Below are 13,013 nucleotides of genomic sequence, written 5' to 3'. Positions count from 1 at the left end.
GTATCTTTGGGACTTTCTTAACATGGATATACGTTTTAGTATGATATTAATCAAATATGTGAATCTGATTCAAAGCGGCGAACATGAATTTGACAGCTTATGTTCCGTTATTTGAACAAAGCAAAACTGCAAGTGGAAGCAAGTTGAGGTTAAGTATAATTTAGTTTTTCAATGCTAGCATAATGTTCTATTTTTCCAGGAAATATAAAAAAGAAGATGTGGTATGATTGCCAATGAGACAACTCTCCACAAGAGACCAAATGACATAGAAATTAACAACTATAGGTCACCGTACGGCCTTCAACAATGAGCAAAGCCCATACCGCACAGTCAGCTATAAAAGGCCCCGAAATGACAATGTAAAACAATTCAAACGAGAAATCTAACGGCCTATTTTATGTACAAAAAATGAACGAATAACAAATATGTAACTGACACATAAACAAACGACAACCACTGAATTACAGGCTCCTGACTTGGGACAGGCACATACATACAGAATGTGGCGGGGTTAAACATGTTAGCGGGATCCCAACCCTCCCCTTAACCTGGAGGAAAGTCGATTATTTGACAGAATAGACAGTATTCACCACTATTACTTCCTATCCATTGTGATGTCGTTAAACGACACATTGACAAATGATTTATATTTAATTGGAATGGTCTAATTATCAGGACAATTCTAGACTCAGGCGTGGTAATTTGACTAAGCCAGTCGACAAGGTTCTTCCTTCCACAAAATTAAAGAATTTAATCATTAAATGGGTTGTTACAAATATTGCTCATTTCAATTAAACTTCATAAAACTGCAAGTAGTAATGTCTATAATACTTATTTTTCTTGAGCGGTAGCATTTAGCAGTTACCCATGGTTACGACAATAATATTTGGTCCTGCTTTTCAGATCATGTGGCATCTAGTATGTCTTTGTTCAAGTAGGTATAGTTATTTTAGGGTATATGTAGCATTGCTGTGATGTAAAGATGTTCAGGTGTGTTAGATTTATTTATTTATGTGTTGACATGTTTGATCTAGACACGCAAGGAATTTAGACTGGAAAAAAATTTGATATCATTATTTTCTTTCCTGCACCAAGTGAGGCTTTCTAATATTCATATGTTGTTCTTTTCTGTGTCTTTGAGTATTTTTTGTTTTTGTAATATTTGCGTTGTTGATGATGCATGGTTTTTACAGCTGTTTTGGTAATGATTTTTTGTTACTAATTCCTGATTTTATTTGTTCATGTATGCAATCTTACATGTCTTATGTCAAACGCAGTTGGCTATAAACCGTTATATATTTCATCTAAAAAGTGATTATTTGTTTTGTTTTTGAGCAAAACTTCAAATACTTTACAAATAAACATGATTTTGTGAAGACAGTGAGATAATGAAATATACATATTTCATAAGCCAAATGGTCATATTATCCAATACCAATGAATAAATTATTGAAATATATAATTTAAACAATATATGACTTTATGGCAAATATCAGTTGCTGTTGTCAAGGACTTATTTTACAATAACAAGAAGATATTGTAAAATTGCCGAAGAGATAACTCTGCACCAGAGACCAAATTACATAGAGGTTAACAATAGATCACCGTACGGCCTTCAACAATGAGCAAAACCCATACTGCATAGTCAGCTATAAAAGGCCCCGAAATGACAAATGTTAAATAATTCATAAAAGAAAACTAATGTCCTGATTTATGTAAAAAAACAATGAACGAAATACAAACATGATATATAACAACAAACGACAACCACTGATTTACAGGCTCCTGACTTCGCACAGGCACATACAGAATGTGGCGGGTTAAACATGTTAGCGGGCGCCCAACACTCCCCTAACCTGGGACAGTGGTGTTACAGTACAACATATGAATAATCTATAAAAATCAGTTGATAAGGGATAACTTATCAGATCGATACAAAGCAGAAAAACAAGTAACAAATACACAGACAGGACGTGGCAAGGTATTCATACATCCATAAAAAAAAAGACACTAAGTACAGATCTAAGGGTACTCGCAGTTACTGACAGCAAGTTCAAAGCCAATAACAACTAACAAAACAATCATGTATCTATGACTAAAGTGTCAATCAACACATATCCAACATCCAATGGATTAAGTGTAAAGACGTCATTAACAGTCAGAGAAAAACATGACCTAGTGCAATGCCAAAATTGAATACTAGTATGCACATTCATGTTTGTGTAACCTTTCCGTGCTTCAGAATTTATGGACTATCAACCTTTCATTAATGCTCCCAGATCAAAAAAGTATGACCCTACTCTCGTTTTTATCGCTGCTTCGAACCCCACTGATAAGTTTTAGTAGATGTATTGTGCGTCTGGCGTACTAAATTATCAGCCTGTTATCATTTTTTTTTAGTTTTTACAACCAGTGGGTCGATGTTTTAGTGGCTCTGAATGTGTCGTCCTTGAATGTCCCCACACTTGTTCCAATATCATTCATGCTGTTTATTATTTTCTGTAGAAAAAATGTTCATACAACATTTAAAAAAAATTCGAAAACATGCAAGACTTAAAGCATTTTCTATTTCCAGCCATAGAAGGCTTTAAACAGATTTGGCACCTTTTAATTGTTATCCTATTTTTCTGAAATTTTCATAAAATAAAAAAAACTGTATATACATTCAAAATTCAGTATACAGATATAATTATTTCCTTGTTTATACCCCACCTACGATAGTAGTAGGGGCATTATGTTTTCTGGTCTGTGCGTCCGTTCGTTCGTCCGTCCGTCCGTCTGTCCCGCTTCAGGTTAAAGTTTTTGGTCAAGGTAGTTTTTGATGAAGTTGAAGTCCAATCAACTTGAAACTTAGTACACATGTTGCCTATATGATCTTTCTCATTTCAATGCCAAATTAGAGTTTTGACCCCAATTTCACGGTCCACTGAACATAGAAAATAATAGTGCGAGTGGGGCATCCGTGAATCTATGGACACATTCTTGTTTATTTTACAAAAAAGTGTATATTATGGTTTACTTGCAGCGATGTCACTTTTAATAATCTCCCCATTGAATTAAATGCATAGGACTGCGCAAAAGTTATCTCTTCTAGCAAAAAAAAAATTAAAAAAATGGATAAACAAATGAAAATAAAACAAAAATGGAATATTATTATTCTAAAAACTAGAGGCTCTAAAGAGGTATATGTGCATCTATCTGTCTATCATAGTTTTTTAAGATATTATGCAAAAGCGTCAAAACAAAAAAATAGTATGACAGTTTTGATGTAAACGGACAAAAGGTAGATATGAACATTCTAGACATTTCTGCCCCTTTCAAATTTTCTCTCGGTTTTCAAGATAAAAGACAAAACTTGCATTTTACTTTATGTTTTATTATTAGTTATGTCGGCCATTATGCAGACTACACACTGTCCCGAAATTGACACTCGAGGGCAACACGATGGCTTTACGATGTCGTATTGAGAGTACGATGCGTTCGAACTTTGTCACGAGACCTCCCGATGGTATAAGACCTTCGGCCGACCGTAGTAAATTTTATTTAATTACCTAATTCTTTGGAACTTTATCCTTACTTTACAAGTTATTTTATTAATTCCTTTATTAAAGTAATTTTCAATCAAAATTTCAGAAATAGAATTTATTACTCCATACAAATTTTGCTTAAATTTACAATGCAATATGTGAAAATAATTTGTTCATCATCACAATGTTAGCGTCTATGTATTGATTTTCCTGACTGCTTTGTGGGTATAGTTACTGGATCATCTTTTGCTGCCATTGCACCGAATAAGCCTTTGAGGCAAAGAAGTGAACCATGCAGGTATATTCTAATTTGCCTCCCCTCCTGGGTTCCAGTGTTCCTTGCCCTCTCATGGTAAACATCCAGAAGTACTTTGTTATTTCTACATGACCCTGGGATGACATTCTGATTCTGGTCCTCCAAGTCTATCAGGTTGTTGTGGGTGGCTTGATGTCTCAGTCTGATGAGAGTGTGAAGGCTCACATGAGTTGTAATGATTTTTCTGTATGTATCTGGCCCCAGATTTATGGTCCTGAGCAAAACCCGGAACTTGTACATGTGTGCCAAAATACCAAAGGCTTTCTCGAATGGCTCTGGAGAGTCTATAATTTAATAATCTCTCTAACCTTTGGGAGTTACACACGCCTCTGTTCTGTAGAGTTTCTCACGATTGTCTGAGGAAGATGCTCTGAGGTTAGCCTTTTATATGTTCTAGTTACCGTGACTCATGTGAAACGCTTGAGCTACTCAAATTCGGATGTCTTCGCCGAAACCGTGGTCCCATCTCGAAGTCATCGTACTATAATACGATGGCTACACGATGGCATTGCGAGAGCTTCATGTAGTCGTGTGGCTTTCTAAATACAGTCGGACAGCTTCTTGTTTCCTTGGTTTGTCTTCGTTATGGCACCAATGATCACACGAAGTAAAGACGAAGATGACACGATTTGACAAGATGCCCTCACGGTGGCCTTACGAAAGGTAAAATGAACATACGAATTCAACACGAAAATAAACCTTCACAAGGTCTTTCGGAAATTTTTTGGAATGCGAAAGATTTTGCAACCGCTCACGAAGTTCCTGTCAGAGCCTGAAAACTCAACTGGCGGTTATACGATGGCGTAAGATTCCCTCACGAATGGCCCGATGTTTTTACGATCACACACACGAATTTGAACATTTCCTCTATCGTGTGTCCATCTGGTGTCAGCTTCGGGACAGTAAGACGCCTGGATTATGATGAGCAAGCGAGCCCCCAATCTTCGGAAACATTTTTAAAACTAGATATCAAGTGTTGATTGTGGTCAAGTTTGGTTAAATTAGGCCTCATATTTTCAGAAAGATTTTTGGCAAAAGCTTACGGACGATAACGTTAACAACGGACGACAAACGACGGACGCCAAGTGATGAGAAAAGCTCACTTGGACCTTTGAGCTAGGTTTACTAAAACTATGGAGCAGTAGTTTTCGTGTCAAAGACTGCTAGATTCATAATTTTAAACGAGACTCCCAATCGTACCGTTGAAAGAGTTGACACTTTTGTAGCCAACCGCAACTCATATGACAGCAAACTCCTTGAGCCTATGTTTAAGAAGGGCGAAAAATAACAAAGGGACATTCAAACTCATAAGTTGAATAAACGGACAACGCAATGGCTAAAAAAGAAAAAGACCAACAGACAAACAACAATATAGAAAACTAAAGACTGGGTTACACGAACCCCACCAAAAACTGGGGGTGATTTCAGGTGCTCCGGAAAGGAAAGCATATCCTGCTCCACATGTGACATCCGTCTTGTTGCTCATGTTAGTACAAACCCGGTGAGAAGTCTAATTCGGTTGGTCGCATTCGGGGAAAATGGGATGGGATTGTAGTAACGACAATTGGAACATATCCGTTGTCATCTGTGAAACATAACCATAACGGTTAACCATCTTGTGATGGCGTCCGTAAAATTTATGAAGGGATGATTTCAACTTCACCACTTGGAACTCTTGGTTTAATAGCTTCCTTGTGAGCAGCAACCCTATCAGGTACATGCATTTTGGATTTTGGTGAATGCAAAATGTCCTATGCTTATGTATAACTTCCATTAGATTGGTCTTCTGTAAATTTTTCTTCCATAAATAGAATTAGACTTCGTCGCTTATACATGTAACATGTCTGAACTACAGCTATCGACGGTAGATATTCCTTTAAATGATTGATTATAATACTGAACGCTCGATTAGGTACTTAATGTCTTAAACTTTATTCCTGTTTTGTTTTGTGATGTAATCTTATTGAGTAGAAAGAAGTATAGGATTAGCTGTCCAATTATGGAGTATTAAGTAGGAATATTTATAATTATGGAACAATGAAAAGAAAATCAATCAGAAGAAACTTTATTATAGATGACATTATTACCTTATCAAAGTTTTAAGCTTGATTTATATCTTTTTAATAAATCAATAAATCAAATTATTTAAAAAAAAACTTTAAAATATAACCTGAATTATGGTCTGCATGTTTGTTTATGTAAGAATAATGAGAAGGAAATAAAACACAAATCGAATGACAGACAACAAAATTGTTAAGAGAAAAACAAGAAAAGCAAACCAACCGTCAACCAAAACATAACACAGAAATCCAAAGATCAGACGATACTGAGATCCCCAAAAATATTTCGGGTTGAGAGGATCATCATGAAGCATATCGCTTAGATCCGACCTTTGGTCTATGGAGGATATATGTTTATACTGGCAATCATACCACATCTCCTTATTTTCATATAACCCCTATCGTCTCAAAATGATAATTGTTATGGTCAGATTGATATAAACAAACCTATCCCCAGTGATTGATTGATTGTTGTTTGCTAACGTCCGATGGCAAATATCTAATTTGAATTACTACTACATTGTAACAGACTTTTTCAACGTTTTGCGAATATCGTTTAGTGTGGATTTTTATGTAGGCAGTAATATTACAGTTGAAGGCAATTTTATTGAATGTGGTATGTATTCGTCACATTTTTCATAAAGAGGGAGAGACACAAAATAGTTCGATTTACAGCCGAACTACAATGAATAATTGCAATTTTGATGAAATTTTTGTTATTGTTGGAATGTTATCCCTGTTAATTGTCTTATCTTTTAATAATTATATTTTCGATGTAGTAATTGCGGTCATTTGTTTTTCTCCAAACATATTTTTAATTATGAATTTATGTTGCCAGAAATAAAAATATACAGAGATATTGTAATACTATGAATGTAAGATAAGATTCAAATTTTGTTTTAAATGACCATATAATGTAATTACTACTGAATCAAACATGCAAAATTTGTCCTACATCTAACCCAAAACAGAATAAGAAAAGAACGCAATATTTTTGTAAATATCAAATTCATGTGTCATTGATTAAATTGGGAGGGGACAGGTATTCCTTGAATGTTTTAAACAATATTCATTACTTGGTGTAGTGTTTATGAAACAATTTACATGCTGGAAAGAAATGAAATGTTTACCTACAGAGCTATTTCCTACGTGTTGTCAGCCCTTGGTAATGATTTGCTGGGAAAACTTGAGCTCTTGTTGTACTATACTAGTGAAATGCATTGGAGAAGAGTTAATCGAGGATGCAGACCCACTAATTACAAGTTTAGCCACAGAATACGAAAAAAATTAAGTAATCTCATTCCCGTATATGATAAAGGAGGGTATGGATGGGAGGTCCTTCATTTCTGTATTCTTTAATTTTTTCGCTCATTATTCTTTATCTTTTAAAATAATGGCTATTCATTATTTACTTGATAACTGTATTCTGGACATTGTTCTTTTCTGTAATCAGTATATTTTTACCCAATTCTTTAATTTTTGCAGTTATTCTTTATATTTTAGAACCCCATTATTCTCTATTCTTTATTTGTTTTGACCATTTTTCTCTATTCTATATTTTAGCCCATTATTCTCTATTCTGTAAACCCCATCCACACCCTCATAAAGTAATAGCGCATTACAAAAGCATGGAACATTGAAAATGATTGAAAGATTGACACACATTGTAAAATAATCCCAGTTGAAAATGGCAGATTGTCATGTAAATATTGTGAAAGTAGAAGACCAGGGGAGGCAACTGGCTGATTGTCATGTAAATATTGTGAAAATAGAAGACCAAGGAAGGCAACTTGAAGATGGCATTGTAAATTTTGTGAATAGAGAAAACCATGGGAGAGAACTAGAAGATAGTAATATCACTATTGTGAAAGAAGAAATACAGGGGAGGCAACTAGAGGAAGAGGCATATTTACAGATGGATGATATTGAAGCTCTTGTTCATCATACACATAGAAAATCGCATTCGTTCAGTCCTTCGAAGATCAATGCTTCTCAACAGCCATCATTGTCAGCTAAACCTAAAACAAGACATTGTCCAAATTAGGGTAATTGTTTGATTGAGAGGTGACGATCATTTTTTGATAAAAATCATCATCTGCCAAAATTTTGTATGAGTGAACTTACAATTTTGTTTGTTGTTGTTTAATGCCACTATTTGGTTTCATAATGGTTTTTTGTTGGTGCAGATAGCTTGAGAACCCCGGTACCAAGAAAGAACATGCAGACTAGGCAGGAGAGTTGGTAAACCTTGTCAATTAAAATTATGGTACCATAGACAGTGGGCGGGATAATTGGCAATTCTTGTCAATTAACATCAAAGTCCAATTAACCTTGCCATTGTTAAACTCACAACCTCAGAGCTAATAGAATAGCAATCACTGTAGGTAAATTTCTCAAAAACTCTGTCACCGTGACCTAAAATTGATCTGTTGGATGAAATTAGCAGTTTACTGCTTTTTCACAATTTTTGTTTGGCAATGTGCAGAATAAAAAATAAAGATTTTTAAAATGGCTTACTATATAAACAAATGTAAGTTGATATATTATTAATTGATATACAAACAATAATAAATAATTTTTTATTTTTTCAGGTGATGATGCAGAATCTCTATCTGAGGATGACTTAAACAGTGAAACAAGCTCAATTACTGGTATCATGACTCCGACATTTCCCGTGAAAAGTACTGATGTAAACAAAAACTCCGAAAGAGATATTTATAGAAAAAGTAAAAGAATGGAGGAAAGGAAAAAGAAAGAAGAATCAGTAGTCATGACGATTGATCCATCCCAGATCAAGACGGAACATCCTGACATCTTCGACATAGACTCCTTGGTCCATACTATTAATAGGAACTCTGAGATTTGTCCAAGGAAGTTCAATAGGTCGTACAGAGACATTGAAACAGAAATGATTATGACAGAAATTACTGGATCCCAGACTGGTTCCCCAGTTCAAAAAGAAACAGCTGTCAACATTAAAAAGGAGCCTAATAGTTCACCTATCAAAGGTTTGATGCAAATGGCAATGCAAAAAGGTTTAGAAGATAGTGATCAGTGGGGCAATTTCAGTGAATTTGATATTGATAGTGTTGTTAATGTTGTCAATAGAGGAGACGAGAGGAGACAACTGGCAGATTGTCATGTAAATATTGTGAAAGTAGAAGACCAGGGGAGGCAACTGGCTGATTGTCATGTAAATTTTGTGAAAATAGAAGACCAAGGAAGGCAACTTGAAGATGGCATTGTAAATTTTGTGAATAGAGAAAACCATGGGAGAGAACTAGAAGATAGTAATATCACTATTGTGAAAGAAGAAATACAGCGGAGGCACTTAGAGGAAGAGGCATATTTACAGATGGATGATGTTGAAGCTCTTGTTCATTATACAACTAGAAAATCGCATTCATTCAGTCCTTCGAAGATCAATGCTTCTCAACAGCCATCATTGTCAGCTAAACCTAAAACAAGACATTGTCCAAATTAGGGTAATTGTTTGATTGAGAGGTGACGATCATTTTTTGATAAAAATCATCATCTGCCAAAAATTTGTATGAGTGAACTTACAATTTGGGTTGTTGTTGTTTAATGCCACTATTTGGTTTCATAATGGTTTTTTGTTGGTGCAGATAGCTTGAGAACCCCGGTACCAAGAAAGAACATGCAGACTGGGCAGGAGAGTTGGCAAACCTTGTCAATTAAAATTATGGTACCGTAGACAGTGGGCGGGATAATTGGCAATTCTTGTCAATTAACATCAAAGTTCAATTAACCTTGCCATTATTAAACTCACAACCTCAGAGCTAATAGAATAGCAATCACTGTAGGTAAATTTCTTAAAAAACTCTGTCACCGTGACCTAAAATTGATCTGTTGGATGAAATTCGCAGTTTACTGTTTTTTCACAATTTTTGTTTGGCAATGTGCAGAATAAAAAATAAAGATTTTTAAAATGGCTTACTATATAAACAAATGTAAGTTGATATATCATTAATTGATATACAAACAATAATAAATATATTTTTATTTTTTCAGGTGATGATGCAGAATATCTATCTGAGGATGACTTAAACAGTGAAACAAGCTCAATTACTGGTATCATGACTCCGACATTTCCCGTGAAAAGTACCGATGTAAACAAAAACTCTGAAAGAGATATTTATAGAAAAAGGAAAAGAATGGAGGAAAGGAAAAAGAAAGAAGAATCAGTAGTCATGACGATTGATCCATCCCAGATCAAGACGGAACATCCTGACATATTCGACATAGACACCTTGGTTCATACTATTAATAGGAACTCTGAGATTTGTCCAAGGAAGTTCAATAGGTCGTACAGAGACATTGAAACAGAAATGATTATGACAGAAATTACTGGATCCCAGACTGGTTCCCCAGTTCAAAAAGAAACAGTTGTCAACATTAAAAAGGAGCCTAATAGTTCACCTATCAAAGGTTTGATGCAAATGGCAATGCAAAAAGGTTTAGAAGATAGTGACCAGTGGGGCAATTTCAGTGAATTTGATATTGATAGTGCTGTTAATGTTGTCATTAGAGGAGACGAGAGGAGACAACTGGCAGATTGTCATGTAAATATTGTGAAAGTAGAAGACCAGGGGAGGCAACTGGCTGATTGTCATGTAAATTTTGTGAAAATAGAAGACCAAGGAAGGCAACTTGAAGATGGCATTGTAAATTTTGTGAATAGAGAAAACCATGGGAGAGAACTAGAAGATAGTAATATCACTATTGTGAAAGAAGAAATACAGGGGAGGCAACTAGAGGAAGAGGCATATTTACAGATGGATGATATTGAAGCTCTTGTTCATTATACAAATAGAAAATCGCATTCATTCAGTCCTTCGAAGATCAATGCTTCTCAACAGCCATCATTGTCAGCTAAACCTAAAACAAGACATTGTCCAAATTAGGGTAATTGTTTGATTCAGAGGTGACGATAATTTTTTGATAAAAATCATCATCTGCCAAAATTTTGTATGAGTGAACTTACAATTTTGTTTGTTGTTGTTTAATGCCACTATTTGGTTTCATAATGGTATTTTGTTGGTGCAGATAGCTTGAGAACCCCGGTACCAAGAAAGAACATGCAGACTAGGCAGGAGAGTTGGTAAACCTTGTCAATTAAAATTATGGTACCATAGACAGTGGGCGGGATAATTGGCAATTCTTGTCAATTAACATCAAAGTCCAATTAACCTTGCCATTGTTAAACTCACAACCTCAGAGCTAATAGAATAGCAATCACTGTAGGTAAATTTCTCAAAAACTCTGTCACCGTGACCTAAAATTGATCTGTTGGATGAAATTAGCAGTTTACTGCTTTTTCACAATTTTTGTTTGGCAATGTGCAGAATAAAAAATAAAGATTTTTAAAATGGCTTACTATATAAACAAATGTAAGTTGATATATTATTAATTGATATACAAACAATAATAAATAATTTTTTATTTTTTCAGGTGATGATGCAGAATCTCTATCTGAGGATGACTTAAACAGTGAAACAAGCTCAATTACTGGTATCATGACTCCGACATTTCCCGTGAAAAGTACTGATGTAAACAAAAACTCCGAAAGAGATATTTATAGAAAAAGTAAAAGAATGGAGGAAAGGAAAAAGAAAGAAGAATCAGTAGTCATGACGATTGATCCATCCCAGATCAAGACGGAACATCCTGACATCTTCGACATAGACTCCTTGGTCCATACTATTAATAGGAACTCTGAGATTTGTCCAAGGAAGTTCAATAGGTCGTACAGAGACATTGAAACAGAAATGATTATGACAGAAATTACTGGATCCCAGACTGGTTCCCCAGTTCAAAAAGAAACAGCTGTCAACATTAAAAAGGAGCCTAATAGTTCACCTATCAAAGGTTTGATGCAAATGGCAATGCAAAAAGGTTTAGAAGATAGTGATCAGTGGGGCAATTTCAGTGAATTTGATATTGATAGTGTTGTTAATGTTGTCAATAGAGGAGACGAGAGGAGACAACTGGCAGATTGTCATGTAAATATTGTGAAAGTAGAAGACCAGGGGAGGCAACTGGCTGATTGTCATGTAAATTTTGTGAAAATAGAAGACCAAGGAAGGCAACTTGAAGATGGCATTGTAAATTTTGTGAATAGAGAAAACCATGGGAGAGAACTAGAAGATAGTAATATCACTATTGTGAAAGAAGAAATACAGCGGAGGCACTTAGAGGAAGAGGCATATTTACAGATGGATGATGTTGAAGCTCTTGTTCATTATACAACTAGAAAATCGCATTCATTCAGTCCTTCGAAGATCAATGCTTCTCAACAGCCATCATTGTCAGCTAAACCTAAAACAAGACATTGTCCAAATTAGGGTAATTGTTTGATTGAGAGGTGACGATCATTTTTTGATAAAAATCATCATCTGCCAAAAATTTGTATGAGTGAACTTACAATTTGGGTTGTTGTTGTTTAATGCCACTATTTGGTTTCATAATGGTTTTTTGTTGGTGCAGATAGCTTGAGAACCCCGGTACCAAGAAAGAACATGCAGACTGGGCAGGAGAGTTGGCAAACCTTGTCAATTAAAATTATGGTACCGTAGACAGTGGGCGGGATAATTGGCAATTCTTGTCAATTAACATCAAAGTTCAATTAACCTTGCCATTATTAAACTCACAACCTCAGAGCTAATAGAATAGCAATCACTGTAGGTAAATTTCTTAAAAAACTCTGTCACCGTGACCTAAAATTGATCTGTTGGATGAAATTCGCAGTTTACTGTTTTTTCACAATTTTTGTTTGGCAATGTGCAGAATAAAAAATAAAGATTTTTAAAATGGCTTACTATATAAACAAATGTAAGTTGATATATCATTAATTGATATACAAACAATAATAAATATATTTTTATTTTTTCAGGTGATGATGCAGAATATCTATCTGAGGATGACTTAAACAGTGAAACAAGCTCAATTACTGGTATCATGACTCCGACATTTCCCGTGAAAAGTACCGATGTAAACAAAAACTCTGAAAGAGATATTTATAGAAAAAGGAAAAGAATGGAGGAAAGGAAAAAGAAAGAAGAATCAGTAGTCATGACGATTGATCCATCC

Source organism: Mytilus californianus, unplaced genomic scaffold (genome assembly GCF_021869535.1).
Source record: "Mytilus californianus isolate M0D057914Y unplaced genomic scaffold, xbMytCali1.0.p SCAF_3, whole genome shotgun sequence".
Lineage (NCBI taxonomy): Eukaryota > Metazoa > Mollusca > Bivalvia > Mytilida > Mytilidae > Mytilus > Mytilus californianus.
The sequence above is the reverse complement of the archived record's forward strand: the minus strand, read 5'-3'. Positions refer to the sequence as shown.